General features: G+C 32.3%; 1 protein-coding gene across 3 annotated transcripts in view; it reads left to right on the top strand.

Annotated features, from left to right (window-relative positions):
* The window catches only part of LOC128920086 (uncharacterized), a 143,526-nt gene that overhangs the window by 67,578 nt on the left and 59,091 nt on the right, over positions 1-16,857 (top strand). For 2 of the 3 annotated variants that reach the window (XM_054226470.1, XM_054226469.1), the window contains exon 1: positions 10,761-12,024. The exons of the other annotated variant lie outside the window; for it this stretch is intronic. The gene's annotated coding sequence lies outside the window, so the exon portion shown is untranslated. Of the gene's footprint in view, positions 1-10,760; positions 12,025-16,857 lie in introns of those variants that run through there. 3 annotated transcript variants of the gene reach the window in all.

The raw sequence follows: 16,857 nt of genomic DNA on the forward strand, positions 1-16,857 counted from the left end.
AACTATAATTAAAAAGTTGAAGTGTTATAATTTTTATTTTTCTCCATTTTTTCTTGTTTTCTGTCCGACACTGAAATTAAATTTTTCAAACGCCGCATGCCAATTATCTATAGGTCGCTTTCGGGGCATATTTTCGCACATTTTCACATAAATGTGGTACACGAGTGTCAGCGTCATGCGAATATGAGCAACAACAACAATCATACGTACAACATGTTATGCATATCTACTTTGTGTGACTGTTAATAATATTTGTATATTTAATTTTGTTTAGTTTGTTGTGATGTAGTGATGGATGTTGATGGCTTTGGGCAATGTTAGAGACGTCGAATATGAGTTAGTGGTCCATAGATTGCTTTTAGTAGCAGTTAATATAGTTAAAATGGAAAACAGAATAAAGTTTATTTTAAATGGATTTTTAAACAATAAAAGCTCAGAATTAGCTACTAAGGATGTACGGGATATGTTCAAAAAGTAACGGGAATTTTGATGTTTTGAAAATATTATTTATTCCTCCGTCCACATTAAAATTGCGGCCTTTAAACTATTCGATACTATATTCTTCAATTTATAAATAAAATATTCCCGTGAAATTTTAAATATACACAATATGTATTGAAGTTGTTGGACCCAATTAGTAGCTTGGTATAAATATACTTTGAATCCATTTTTACAAAAAATAAATGTTGACGCAACACTATAGGTTTTAGTTTACGGTAGATTAAGATTTATAGCTCAAGGAACTACTTCATAGAAGAGACACATTAAAATCGCAGAAATGTCAATTCATTTTACTTTCAATCATAACTCAACTTGATTGTACTATAGTAATGAGTTGACTAGTTTTCCGAAAAGAGCGAGTCCATCACAGGTTTAAGTACCGTACTGCACCGGACTAAGTGCAACTGGTGTACTTTACAATCGAAATTAAATACCTAGAAATTACCTATGGGTCTTCATATACTTAGCAACTATTAGAAGTGACCTGGGACTTTGGGATTGATATTTTATGTTAAATAACCTTTTCTTGAAGTCCTTTCACGATTTATGAAATGTCTTACAAAATCTGCTATTGCCTCTATTATATAAATTATGAAGAGTACAGATGAAGCGTCCTTTGGATCACACGAGAGTGTCTTTGGAAGAGTTATGGAGCTTAGTAGAAGCGAAAGCCTTCAGATTTATCTTAAATAGTTCTAGAGCCAAATAATTTTGACTATTCCTCTTAAGAATTATTATTCTACACTCCGATCTTAAAGACCTTCCGCGTAAACTATATTTCAATGACCTCGATCGACTCATAACGACTTTCACTACCCTTTTCCAGAAACAAGTCTGTAGTATTCAATCAAAATGTGGACTCTAACACTCTAAGATATTGAAGGACTCTATTATCTTTCTAAAGTTAGCACACTGTTTTTTTAACACACTTTTAGTGAAGATTCCCTGACGAATTGGATCAGATCGTGAATATCATAAACATCCTACATTGTTACCTTGGCTGGGGCATTCCATCTGAATGGAATTTAAGTTCATGGTTCAGAACGATATCTCTTATTCTCTGGAGGATAATTTTAATTTCTGAAGGGCAAATAAATAATATACATATATCTAGCTTAAGTTAGGTATATTAGGTAGAGTGGTTCAAAACCCTATCAATAGACACAAGAGATGCTTATGTGAGTCTGAAACTAAGTCTACATACCATTTGTGTCTGTATGTATGTATTATTTATTGAATTCTCATAAGCTTTTAATTCTCAGCATACACTAAACAAACCGTTAAGCATAACCACGTGTTCTCAATTTACCAAAACCGGGACAGTGAACAGTAAAGCGCCCGCCATTTGTGCTTACCTAGTGAAGCCATTGAAATACCGACTTACTTATGCTGCCATACCCATTCACGCATTGGTATCTAAAGAAAGATGCTTGAAGATGCACAAGTTGTAACGGTGCAGTGTATATACTTATAGAGATCCAAAACCGAAGATGAGAAGGTCGAAGCAACTAGAGAAGCTGCAAGCGTAGTTTAAATACTTATATACTAAACTTCTTTTGATTTTATTTACATATATTATTGACGAAGCAACAATTGCATTATTTAGCATATTTTATCGGAATGCCAGAGTGGCATGAATTGACTGTTGAGACTTTAGATAGATAGATGGTTGCTTGGTCAAATGAAACTGGAGCGAGCGGATGAAATGAAAGGAACAACAAAGCAAGGCTGAAACGCTTGTTACAAACATACAATATAAATATTATGGAACATATTTTATAAGCAAATGCAGCTTTGTTGTTGCAATTGTTGTTTACTCAAGCAGCCGGCAGCATAAAGTGTGGCCAACGGGCACGATTACACAATTCAGCAGGCAATGCAACGCCACCTCATCCATCTCAGCTCAACAACAGCGCGGACGCAGTTGCACATGCCAAGGCTGCACTAGCCGACACACAGCGACATACATACGAAAGTGTATCTACAACAACACATGTGCTGTTGTGCTGCTGAAGTTGCTCAAATAATGCTTGCGCGGCGGCGTCGTCGTTTCTTGACCACAGCATCGTATCGTATTTAGAGCAAAACGAACAGTTGAACGTTCGTGCATCCAATACGCTTCGAGTGCATGCACAAGTAACGGTGGATGACAAATGCTTCACAGAAAAAAAAAACCGAGTAAATAAATTCAAAAATGTAGCATAAAAAATGTGCGCCAGTAGTCAATTGCATCCAATATGAGTTCGTCACTCAGCGGCTAAATACCAGCAATTGTGGTGGCGACTGCGCATGTGTGGTGCGACGCACGCTTCAACACCCTGACAGACACATACGCGGTGTTGCTTTTGTGCAGCGGAAAAGTCAATAAGTTGCTATTGTGGAAAAAAATCTAAATGTGTTTCTGACTTGCATCATTTGGATGTAAAAAAGTAAATATTTGGTTTAGCGCGCATGCGCGTGCTGCTAATGTGTTTTAGGATAAATAAACGTGTGCATGCGACAGTTTCGTAGAAATATATTTTGTTGAATTGGTAGCAAACTATAAAAGCTGACCGCTTTGAGGCACTTGGAGGCGTCTATGGCGGCGAATTTATAAGAAATCTTTTTATAGCAGTTCTTCTGGGTATAGTGGTACATATAATGAGGTTTCTAGTCGAAATGACCAGATATATTGCTTTAGAAAAGTCATGTCAGTGTATTTGCAGCTTCTTTAAAAATATGTTAAATTTATTTTATAACAAAAATAACGCCATTTCAAATGACTTATGGTATAAAATAATATATTTTTAAAAACAGGCACTCTCAGAAGTCAAAATCGAACTTACTATATTAGAAACACACATATGACTGAAATAGTATTTTAAAAATCACCTATAGGACGAAAAAACCGTTTGAAACTATCAGATATCGGTTGAGGCGTCTAATCACATTCAATAGGTTTTAACGTTAATCTTATGGAAACCGGACAGTCCGTGGAAAAGGATGAAATGATTCTACTTCGCCTCTATCTAATCCTGATAACTAGAGCAACGTGAATATTTCTGGGGTCAAGTCATAAAATGGATCCGTGTTCTATACAAGTGATGTGAGATGGAGCGAAAAATCGAAAAATATCTATTCATATGCATATGTATATGTATACTCTTATACTGGTTCGTTTTTTGGCCTATTGCTTATGCGGTTACAATATCTTTTTTTTTCAGCGTTCAATTTTTTCTCTGATAAAAAACAGTTTTTCCAATCTCTTTTCGTATTTTAATTTTCTAGCCTTCATCTTCTTTTTTCCTTATAATCGATTACATCCAAATCGTATACATATGTATTGCTTTAACATACTCAACAGCCTTGTCAAGTGGTATTCACACCTTTGTTTGCCAGCGCTACGTAACTTTGGCTTCTATTCATACAGATTTTGATAAAAACCTGTAAGCATTTGATGGAAAAGAGTAGCTTTAGAATTTCTTATAGACTGTTTCTACATATGAGCATATAAGTTCCTACCTTTCTTTCGTCGCTTAGAATTCATCAAAGCTGCATGAAGAAGTCAAAGAATGCACTCTTGATTGTTGCATTCCATAATAATTGCGCCAGTAGTTCTTTCATTATTATTTAATTGCAGATGCTTTTGATTGTATTTTAATTTTGCTCTTAATGGTTTCTTGCATTTGGTTAGTTTTCATAAAATTACATATACAGAAGTTGCTCCCAAAATTCTTAAAAGCAGGTTTCGGGTTTTTTTATTGCAATAAATATCTTCTGTTCGATATTATGTACGTATTCTATAGATAATATACTACACATAGACTATAGACAGCAATTATTATGTAAATTAGTTATTGTTGGTTATAGACTTTTACGGAATGCTACTCTCTTTCGTTAAAAAATTCTTTTATATTTTCATACTGTCTATAGACATTCTAAATGTTTTTCGTTTACAAGATTTGGCGTAATATAGTTGAATTTGTATATATAATCTATGAAGAAGCGCTGAGAGGTTAAGTTATGCAGTTGTAATGTTAGCCGTTAGAACGGCTCATATGGCGAATTCGACAGTTATTTGATCGTTTTAGTTGCTTGTTAAAGTGTTATAGAAAGTATGTAGCTCTCCCTGTCGAGGTAATTGTTTCAAATTAACGATGGTTATGTTTAAAACTACTAAAAACCTCTAATTCACTAAGGAAAAGCACCAAAAAAACCTTAAATTTTATTACAAAGATGTTACAGAAGGGTTGCACTCAAATTGGTATACACAAGTTGAACAACGTGGCTCCGCCTACTTATGGGCCAAAAACCATATCTCCGAAACTACTCGACCAATATCAATGAAACTTGGTTTATAATATTTTCCTTACATACAATGATATGTTGTGAAAATAGGGCAAATCGGTTCACAACCACGCCTACTTCCTATATACCGAAACTTTGAATAGTTTACTTTACAATATATACAGTTAGTACTAGTGAAGATATCGGAACAGAACTTTGCAAAAATACTGTATTTAAATAGTGGCATCGCCCTTCTAAAAATCGTCGAAATCGGTCCATAAGTTTTCAAGACCCTATATATCGAATATGAGGGCCTCAGTAGTTCTAACAAATTTTTTACCGAAAATATAGGTAAGTCTCTCAGGTATTTTGAAGAAATTCAGAAGGAATATGTTTCTTCTAATAATATGTCTCCGTGCCAACAATGAGTGAAATCGAAAATGACTTCATCTATCTCCCATATGCTTAATACTAGGGATTTCAAACTTTCAATGGACTTTATGTGTGTGTGTGTGTTATAATAATAAAATTAAATAAATAAATTGCGAGAGTATAAAATGTTCGGTGACACCCGAACTTAGCCCTTCCTTACTTGTTTATAATCGATTTATGAATCGATATGTAGATCGATTGCTCTATTATTTTTTTCATACAATTTTATTTATTTGAAAGCAGCTGAGATATGTAGGTCAGAATAACTAGAGCAAAAATTAGTAGATTTGTAAAAAAAATAAAAATAAATGTATAAAATATCGTATAAAAAAAATGTGATTTTAGAAAAGTTTGTAAGCCTTCTTTAGTAATAGAAATTAAACGGGAATTTCTATATACTATGAATATTTAAACCAAATATGGTCAGATATCAATAATATATACTGTTATCGGACTGTAAATCACTTAATAATTTTTTTTATCGATAGTGCTAGTATTTTTTTCTCGCATTATTTTATTGCGAAGCTTCTTTATAAATTATTTGTTGGCACATTTTATCAACCTATTTCAATCATATAGGTTTTTCTCAAATTTAATATTTATTTAAATTTATAAAACGGGTGTCTCTTTTGTAAGTTTTTGCGACCAATTAATTTTTTGAGAATTGTCCAACTAGAGATACTTACATAAATCTTAAATTTATATTATTATTATTAAGGCGACAATATGTAGGTATTATAAAAAATATATTAAAGATATCATTTGACATATTCTCACAATGCTTTCCCATATTTCCCCTCGTGATATCCCTCTATTATACATATATATTTGATAGCAATTTTTACATAAAAAAACTGTCCTTTCAGGCGTAATTCTTGCAATGAACGTATTTTCTACAATTCCAATTTCAATTTCATTGTCATGCCATAAAACAAATGTAATCAAGCTGGATTAATTAAAAGGCTGAATTATAGCGACGCTACGGCAATTGTATGTCGCGAAAGCTGCGTCGCATGAGCATTTAATCATGTTCACAGCTTCAACAAATTAGACTTTAATTGTTGCCTAACTGCGAAAACAAAAACAAAAAAACAATAACAAATGCGCAAACAAAGCGTGCGTTTAATAAATTTTAATTAGAGCGTAACATCACCAAGCAACACAACATAAACAGCGCTTCATAAAAGAATAACAAGAAAAGAAATAAATAGCAGAAAAGAAGAAAGCTGCATAAATGTAGAAGATTAAAAAATATAAATAGCAGAAAAAACTAAAAAAAACTTAAAAATAATAAAAATATTTTGAAAAAAATTAAAACGCAACAATTCTTAGTGCAACAATGTGGCAAACGCACAGCTGGCGATTATTTTTACAACAAACATATTTGCTTAAGCTTTACATATAAATTTCTTAACTAAAACCCGTTTGAAGGGAATACTCATTAATTTGTGTCATATGAACGCAAGATCACTAAAGGAACACATACAGACATACAAACCAAGCGATCATGTTGCCTGGCAAGCTTTATGAGATTGCAACACTGCATTACACATACATAGAAATACAGTGACACACACTGCCTTCAGTTACTGCAAAGAATTTGTGTTCGCTAAAAAGTACAACAAAAAAAAAACAGAAAAAACGCATGAGATAATAAAAGAGAGCTGAAGAAACGTCAAAGACATTGACCAACAGACGCACATAAAAATTAAACAGCCGAAGACAGCAATGGACGACTAACTGTCGCACACAAATAATTACAGCGATACACTCAGTAGCAGTGGCAGCAACAACAACTACAGTGACAGCAACAACAACAAAAACAATGACAGCAGCACACTTAACGGTAGCCTGTGGCCTACCAATGTCAACGCCATTTAATGTCAAAATATAATTTTTTGACAAATCGTAAATTGAATGAGCTGTAATGGTTGAAATGTAAAAACGTCAAGGCGTTGCTGCTGCGTTGTGGAATGGAGGGACAGTGGCGGAGGCGTTTACCCGCTTGTTTACACATAGGAACTTCCACTGTCAGATAATTGCATGATTTAGAGCGTGAAATCGTTGGCTGGGGTGTCTCAGTAGACGATCTACATACAAACTCTTTTTGCTCGAGCACTTGTGGACGAACGCTGTCCGCACTTGCTAAATGCTTTTAATCGTCGGCGCAATTTTTCAATATAAATGTTTGTTTGTTTGCTGGAACATGTGTTGATTTGAAATGCTTAAGATCAGTTTCTAATTAATGCGATCATTAGAAGTGTAACTTTAATTGTTTCAGTTGGGGTGTAAGTGACACTTGTGCTTTGGCTAATGAGTGGGGTGTGGAACTACTTGTAATTAGTTATAAAAGCTGCGCTCTGTTTCTAATATATTTCATTAATTTTATTTAGAAATTCATTTAAGCTTTAACAAGTTCTCAGTATTCTTAGCTTTGCTATTCAATTATTGTTTTAATGTGTAAATATGTCTATATATAAGTCTTTGATCTCCCCAACAGTCGTAATTGAAGCAATTCATGATTATTTAAAAACAATTTATAAACTGTCCAAAGTCTTCATAAAAATGCTTATTTAATTAAGCTCTCTTCTATGTGCTTAATATTAAATTGTGTAATGAAGCCTTTCAGAGTATGTTGAGACCTCTAGATAAGGAGTCTATCGGAACTCAGGAATGCGTCGTGAGAATCAATTATTAAAAAGACATATCCAAGATAAATATGAATATTTTATAATTTTTCATTGCTGACCCAAAATATTTTTGCTATAGTTCCAAGACTTGATAGGATAGGATCTTTGTTAGGAACCATCGATTTTTTTGATTAGCGAAAATTATAGAGGATTTCAGATTCTTACTCTCAATACAAATATTTATTAACTGGGAGAAACGTTGACCATAACATAATATCAAGATATATATTTATATTTGGCGTAGGAACCACTTTAAGCGATTATAGCCGAAAATCCGAGGCTCGGTGTTTGTTTTCATTGGGGAGATTTTTTTATGTGGTGCGTCCCAAGCCCTACGCACAACCGCAGTAGCGGGCTTCGCCTTCTCACTTTAGCTCGCCTCCAAATGGATGTCTGTTAGCTACCCAGGGGATACTTGGTCTAAAACCGGAAGTCGTGAGCTGCTTGAGTCATATGCAAAAGAATCGTTCCTGGCCACTCCCAAGTGAATGGCAATCAGAAACTTTCCTCACTTGCGTGAACTTCTACATATGACCCCATCCCCCAATCAAGATACAGATAGTCATTAAAATTGTGTAGGCCAGAAACCAATAGTTTAGTTTTAAACACGAAAAACATTTGAAAGATCTAAACAAAATAAAGATTGACATTAATTTGTGAGCTTCATTCTCCACCTCCCAAACTTAATAAAGCGGATCTTGCTACTTTGAAATCATCTCTTGGATATGATGTCTACCCTTCCTTAGAGAACTGAGCAAGCAAATCTAATACTTGCTTGATTATCGGTCAGCATAAATTTTATTCCTTCCTCCTTTTGCTCATATGGTTTTCTTCATTTAATCGTCATGGGATCACAACGGACCTCCTAAATGCCTAGTTCCGTCATCTGACATCCACTATACCTAGCTACATGGGATCACGGTGGTATATTGTCGAGTGTAAGATTTCTGAGATCATTCGAATTGATTAAACCTTTTCTTAAATTTTTTCACAAATCTATCAAATTTTATATATTTCTTTTCTTGTTTGGATCAAACCCCGAAATCGTTCGGAAGATCGTTTTGAGAACGGCCAATGGAACCTTGAGAAAACCTTTTGTTGATATATTTTCGAATTTTGAACTTTCTTTATTTCACCTTCTCAGATATACTAAAATATAACAGTTTCTTTTCAACAACAGCTGAATTTCAATACCAAAAGCACTTGCTTCTTCAATTTTTTTTATTGTCAATATATTAATTTTTATGCCACAACAACACTACCTGACAGCTAATAAAAATATAAATACTTCCTTTCGTAGGTCATTAAGCACTCGCAATAGAATTTCAAACACCACACAGCAAAAAGAACACAAGAACAAAGTGTGTGTGTAAGAAAATCAAATTAAAAATTGAAAAATTACGTGAGTTTTATGAGAATTTCAAATGGCAATAATTAAAATGTGAGAAACTGAAATGAAAAGGAAGTTGTCTAGTATAAACAATAATATTTACATATTTAGTGGCGACCCACAAGCTAACTAAAAGCTACAAAGCGCGCATTGCTAATGGTTTAGTAGAATTTGCATATTAATGTGCACGGAATGTTGCGGCAACATGTTGGGCGGGAGAATAGCTTTTTAAAAATTTTAAAGCTAGAATATAAAAACTGCTTTAATGTGCCTATCATGAATCTTTTTCGAATGTTGCGGCAACATATTACGGTGAACGTTTTTATGTTTAAAAATAAGCAAAAAAAATAAAAAAATAATATATGGTTATAATTTGTATATAATAATTCTTCGCGAAATGTTGCTGCAACATGTTGCGCGGAAGAAATATTTTTTGAAAATCGTAAATCAGCAAAAAAAGAGAAAAACAAACCTACAAGCTTCTATTCTGTGCATCTAATAAATCTTTATGAAATGTTGCAGCAACATGTTGCGGTCCAAAAATAATTTTTAAAAGCATACATTTCACTAAATATGCAAATATTATACACGTTAATAAAATAACATTAAATTTTCATAAAATGTTGCGGCAACATGTTGCGGTCAAAAATAATTTTGAAAACCATGCGTTTTAATAAATATGCACAATAATAAAAAATATTAAATTTTATTGAAATGTTGCAGCAACATGTTGCATGAAGAATATGTTAAAAAAGCATTAACCCGAAGTGATATGCCTCCACTGTATACAAAAAGCGTCATTAGAATACTTTTATCCAAACGCTTGATAACACAACAACCATAGACATTCGTGCGCAAATGTTGACAAGCAACTGTTGGCCAAAAAGCAACAAAATACGCTTAAAAGAACCTGATTTTTTTCTACCTTTTCCCCCTTTTTTTCTTAATTGCTTAACGCCAACGTGCTGCGATAAGTGTGCGCCGGTTTTATGATGGACAAATGCCGCCTACCTTTCCAGCTAGCAACACAGGAACGCGTTCAAAAAAATAAAGAGAAACATCACCCATATCACTGTGTATGATGACACTGCAGTCGCACACACACACACATAGCCAGAAACCCACATGTTTCTGAGCGCGTGTAAACACCAAAAACTTCAAAACTGGTTGCCACTGCGCCCACATGCAATTGTTGAGCGTATGCGGCCGGAGCGGCCAAATACACTCAAACGGTCATTGACGAGCCGCCGGCAACATGTTGCGTGCTGAAGTTGCTGTTGGTTTTTGAGTATAATGACACGCCTACTTGTGTTGCTAGCGGTTTATTTTGAGTGTTTATGTTGTAGTTACTCAATTCTGCACTCTCTCAACACGTTTTTGTGTACGCTCACCGGTGCGCTCTCCCCTGAGTCACACACTGCTCTTCACTCACTCTACAAGTGAGCGCTGCTTCTGCCGCTGCGATATACACGATCCCGGCTAGCACTTCTAGTCTTTAGTCTGATTGAGTAGCGTGACGTGTGTGGTACGAAATTCGCATGTGAAATTGCTTCAACGCCAGTAGAAATGAAGCGTTTGAATGAAGTGTTGCATAAAATTTCATACGCAAAGTAAGCATACAGTTTAAAAAGTGCCGTTTTCGTATTGGAAAAATGTGTACAATTTTTCGAAAATAAAGTGTTTTGAAAAAAAGTGATTTCGAAAATTTGTTTTTGAAAAAATTTCAAATTACGAAAAACAAAAAATAAATGAAAGAAAAAGTGCAAAAACCTGTTGTAACTGTGAGTTAAAGTTTTTCGAAAAAAAAAAATGAAAAAATAAAGTTTTCTAAAATCTCTAGTGACTTTGTGTTAAATAAAAAGAATCAAATCAAACAACAACAACAAACCTTAAACAACACCTGTGCATAAATCTTTAAACACCGCATTCTTCAACCATTTGTGGCCGTTCTACAAGTCGCTTTAAAGCCAGAACTCGCGGTGTGTTTGCAGACAGCATAAAAAATACAATAAAAGTAGCAACAACAACTGCTAAATCAATGACAAGTGCAGACATATTTTTTCTCTCCATGCAACACGTCATTTGTGCTGCATTCCTGCGCATACAAAGAGTGCATTTAAGAAAATAACAACAACAATTGCAACAAATATTGCAAGCTTTGTGCAAAACGTGCGTGCCGTGCCGCCTATCAAGTGAAATCGCCTTAAGCCCGGCAAGCTTAACACCGCAAGTGGATTACGCATTGGAAAAATAAGCAAAGAATAAAAATTAAAACAACAACAACAAGTGAAAATAAATCACAAAAACAAAAGCAAATCAATACAGTGCAAACAAAAGGGATATTGTGGCATAATAATTGCGAATAATAAAACAAAAAATAATTATATGCATATCTGCACATAGCACAGCATAGCATAGCCAGATAATTTACACTTGTGCCACTGCACAACGCTTTCGTTACGGATATTGCCACATAGCACGACCTTGTGGATTATTGTGTTTGTGACTTTGTGTGCAGTGCATTGCAGTGCAAGCGGATCATTGCAACAACAACAACAACAGCAACATCGTGTTGTTGCTTACATAAACACTGAGTTGCCGCGTAATAATTTTGCTACGTTAATTGAAATAGTTGCACAATTCTTTGGCGTAATTATTTATTGGATTTCAACGAGAACTCTCTGTTGCTGTACTCAACACATACATACATATATACACTGTATTGTTCAACGGATAATATAAAAGGTAAGTGCATGAGCGCGTGTTGCACAGCAACATTTTATTATATTTTTTTTTTGTAATTTTTTTTTGTTGTTTTTGTTTTTGTAATTTTTTTTTGCTTTTGTTGTTGCACACACGTGTGTGTATTATAAAACTTTGCAATGCGCATTAAATGTATCGCATAAATCGCATTTGCGCTTGTTTAGGCGCCAATAAGTAGGCTACAAAATGCATTAGCGCATTAATAATTGCATAGTAAATCAACAGTTAGTTGTAGAATATAAATACAATGCAATTCAACGGTTGTTAGTTGCAATATTTAGTGCAAATATTTTGATTGTTTTTGTTGTTGCATGTTATTTATGCATAATATATGGCATAACACATATTTTGCTGGCAATGGTTGTGTGTTGTGTTGTTGTTAGTCATGGAATGAAGTGGAATGAAACGCTGTGTGGTCTTTTCTAAAACACGCGCTCCACTCTTGCTAATATATTCCAACAACAACTAATACATGCTAACAACAACTAATATATGCTAACAACAACAACAACTTCATTTTATAATACCACCGTGTGGCAAGCAACTAGCTTTGTTGCTTCAGCTACGCTTGCCACCGCCCTTAACATTGTTTCTACGCATCTTTTTTCTACTTCCACAACTTTAAACTCCGCATCTTTCGCGCTTCGCATCTTCCGTTCTTCCTCTTCATTCTTTCCTCTGTTGAGGCAACATCTGAAATTATAGTGCTTTGTGCCGTCAAAGTCTACAGCTTACCATATGTTGTCTGTAGCGCCGACTCCTAATTGCCATAGAAGCTCTCACTTGAATCTCTTCTAAGCTTTATGCTTTGATTGTCTTTCTCATAATAATTATCATCAACGCCTAATACCTGTTCATTATAGTCGCAGTTGTGTTGCTAGGAATTTTCTAATAAAAATATGAGTTTGTTCTTTTTAATTTCATGTTTCGCATGTATTACGTATGTGAAACTATGTTTATGCTTAATGAATTATGTAAGCGACCTAGATAGGAATGTAGTGGGAAATCTTGGCTTACATACCGAGTATTTGTTTGCGGCTATAATCAATTTAATTGAGTGGTTGGACTGTAGCTATAATTATTGGCTGTATGTATTATGGATTCCGATATAAGAAACTTAAGCTTAACATGACATGACACAACATAGCAGAACATAACATACATACATATGTATATTACGAATATATAAAAAAATATAATTAAAAAAAAAATAAAATAAAAATAAAAAGAAATAAGTTAGACATAGCATTGCATAACATAAGATAAATAAAAAAAAATTATAACAAAGTATGATATACCAAAAACAAAAGAAAATACAATGACATATGTTGGACATAGCACAGCATAGCACAACATGGCGCTACATAGCATAGAAAATGTCATAAAAGTATATCATTATATGAAATAACATAGCACAATATAACATAACATCTCACAACATAGCACAGCATAACATAACATAACAAAACATAGCACAACATGGCGCTACATAGCATAGAAAAGCATAAAATGTCATAAAAGTATATCATTATATGACATAACATAGCACAATATAACATAACATGTCACAACATGTCACAACATAGCACAGCATAGCATAAATATCATTCCAATCATTCCAAAACAAATTTTAAAATGTTTCCAGATTTCAACTAAAATAAAGAAAAATTTTTAAAAAAAATTTGCTTTCCACTTCCTCGTTATACAACCACAAATAACCCACCTACTGCGATCCCACCAACAGCGGACGACAAAAATATTCTGTATTTCCGACCATCTTCAAATGGATATGCTAATGAAATGCTAATAAAATCATAAATAACAATCAAATATGCGCAAATGAAATTAAATACATACCACACAAACGATGAATATAAACATTTAACTATTTAATAGCTTGTACGGAATTGAATTAGTTTCCCAAACTCAAATTAGTCTCTCAAATGTTAAACGAAATGTTTTCGGTTAAAAATTGTTTGTTCCTCATTGCCGACTGTAAGCCGTTGAAGTCATTCGCACAAGCGGAAAGCGAAATGAAAACCAAAAACAGCGCTCGTTAGCAGGTTGATTGTACTATATTGAGGCGTCTTAATGGCATATTTATGGTACACTACAAGTATCTAGTTTGTTTTGAGAAATATTGTGAGTTGGGGTTTTCTTAAAATCTAGTTTTTGTGTGCCAAAGAATGACACTTTTATTGTGCTTATTTATTGAATCAAAAATTTTGATAGCTATATTATTGAATTTCTAAGAATTGGCGCTTATTTGGAAGGCGGAATTATTGATACCAAAATATAGATGCAATTATAATTAATTTATAAAATAAAAATGCATACTTTTTAATAAAAAAATAGTGAAAAAAGCAAAAATATATATAAAATTCGATAGAAAATATATTAATGCCCGGTTTCACAGTCAGTGCTTAGGTTGTGCTTAAGATAAAACAGAAATATTGCGTTTTACAGTTGATACTTAAGTTCTGCTTAAGTACTGAAAATGGGAGACTTAAGGAGTGCTTAAGTAACAGCTGATTTTTGTTTTGAATATTGACTTATTTGTCAAAAAAATAAAATAAAAATTATTTGCTGAAATTTTTTTTGGAATTTCTTGCAATCAATGACGGTTATATGCTTTCCTGCGAGTTGCAATAGGTGCCCCCACTCGCTTGCGGTGAAATTCGGTGTCCTTTTATTGTTTCCAACCATTTCCCAGATTCTAAATTTATTCGTCGCAAAGTTGTTTTTCATCAACAATAATTTCAATTTGTCAGATGGTATTTGTAAACAAATGCTTTTCATTGTGCTGCCATATATCATAATGGAATTTTATAGAAAATAAGCATCGACTGTGAAACGCAAATGACTACTCAGTCAACAACAATGCTTAGCTAAGATTTTATTTGGGCACAACTTAAGTACGAACTGTGAAACCGGGCATAAAAATGTAAAAAATATTTTTTCACCCCAAATATTGCAAGAAAAAAAATGTAATTTAATTTTAAATATTTTAAGTTTTTATATTTTTTTTTTTTGAAATTTTTATTTTTTTTTAATTTTTTTAAATTTTTAATTATTTTTTTTTTACATTTTAATTTTAAATTTTTTTTTTAATTTTCTTTTATTTTTTTAACATTTTAATTTAAAAATTTTTTTTTTAATCTTTTAAATGTTAATTTTTTATATTTTTTTTAATTTTTTTATTTTTTTTACATTTTAATTTAACATTTTTTTTTTCATTTTTTATATTTTTATTTATTTATTTATTTCTTTATTTTTCTTTAATGTTTTAATTTTTTTTAATTTTTTGACCAACAATTTTTATAAACCATTCTTCACACCTTTTCATTTCCCCTACGCCATAAATTCTTATTTATTTATTGCTGCTTTTATGCTAATTATTTATATTCACACATTGCTTGAAATTTGAGTTTATAAATCATTCAATTAATAATTCATTTATTTATATGGATTTATAAATGCTCTGCGCCCACTAAATCAAGCATAGCATGCAAGGTGATCAATTTCATTTGACAGGTGAACGAATATAAATGGTATGAGAAAAATAACAAAAACAAAAAATAAAAATATAAAAATAATATAGTAAATAATTCAAGTTTTCCTACAAAATTTGTAAAAAAAAAAAGAAAAAACAAAAACTTAGAAAACTTAACGTTAACTTAAAACTTAACTTAAACTCATAACTTACCTTAACTTAAAAACTTAACATAAACTTAAAACTTAATTTAACGTAAAAAATAAAATAAAAATATAAAATACATGTAGAAAAAATGTGAAAAAATTGTGACAACTTAACGTAATGTTAAAACTTAACATGAATTTAAAACTTAACTTAACATAAAAATCAAAAAGATAATAAAATATACAAATAGAAAAAAATTTAAACAACATTTTTTTAAAACTTAGCGCAAACTTAAAACTGAACATAAACTTATAATTTAACTTAACATGAATTTAAAACTTAACTTAACATAAGAACCAAAAAAAAAAATTAAAAAATACAAATAGAAAAAAATGTTAACAAAAAATTTTATAAACTTAACATAAACTTAATACTTAACATAAAATTATAATTAAACTTAACATAAAAATAAAATAAAAACATAAAAAATGTGAAAAACTGAAAAAAAAACCAAATAAAAATTAAGAAAACTTAACTTAAACTTAAAACTTAACTTAACATGAAACTTAACTTATTATAAAAATCAAAATTAAAATTTAAAAAATAATAAAAGATGAATATGCAAAGCAAAAATACTGAAAGTAAAAATTTAGTAAATTTAACTTAAACTTAGAATAAACTTAACGTAACTTAAAGCACAAGTACATATTTTTCCTCAAAACACTATATTTTTAACACATTTCAACTCCACATTTTTGCCAATAACGCCAACTCAAACGCATACAAACAGTGGGCAGGCATAAATTACTCGTTTTCTAAGCACCAACTGCCGCTTGACAACTGTCAGCATTCACTGCGCTGACATTTCTCTATTTACAACACACACACACAGAGACAAAAGCACAAAAAGTAAAATATGCAAATCATTTGCAGTCCAATGACTGTCATGTCAAATAGCTCCCTTACTCATTAAACATTAAATTTGAAACAGAAGCTGCGTCTGTGCGTCAACGTAGCATTCCAAGAATTTCACAGTGGCACTTGAAAACAAGAAATTGTTTATAAATATTTGCAATGCAAAGATATTCAATGAATTTGTATATTCAATGAAGAATACTGAAATACTGTATGAAGGAGTGTATGAGGCTGTGTGTGTTTGTAGATATGCTAGTTGC

This window comes from Zeugodacus cucurbitae, chromosome 3, assembly GCF_028554725.1.
Source record: "Zeugodacus cucurbitae isolate PBARC_wt_2022May chromosome 3, idZeuCucr1.2, whole genome shotgun sequence".
NCBI classification, from domain to species: Eukaryota; Metazoa; Arthropoda; class Insecta; order Diptera; family Tephritidae; genus Zeugodacus; species Zeugodacus cucurbitae.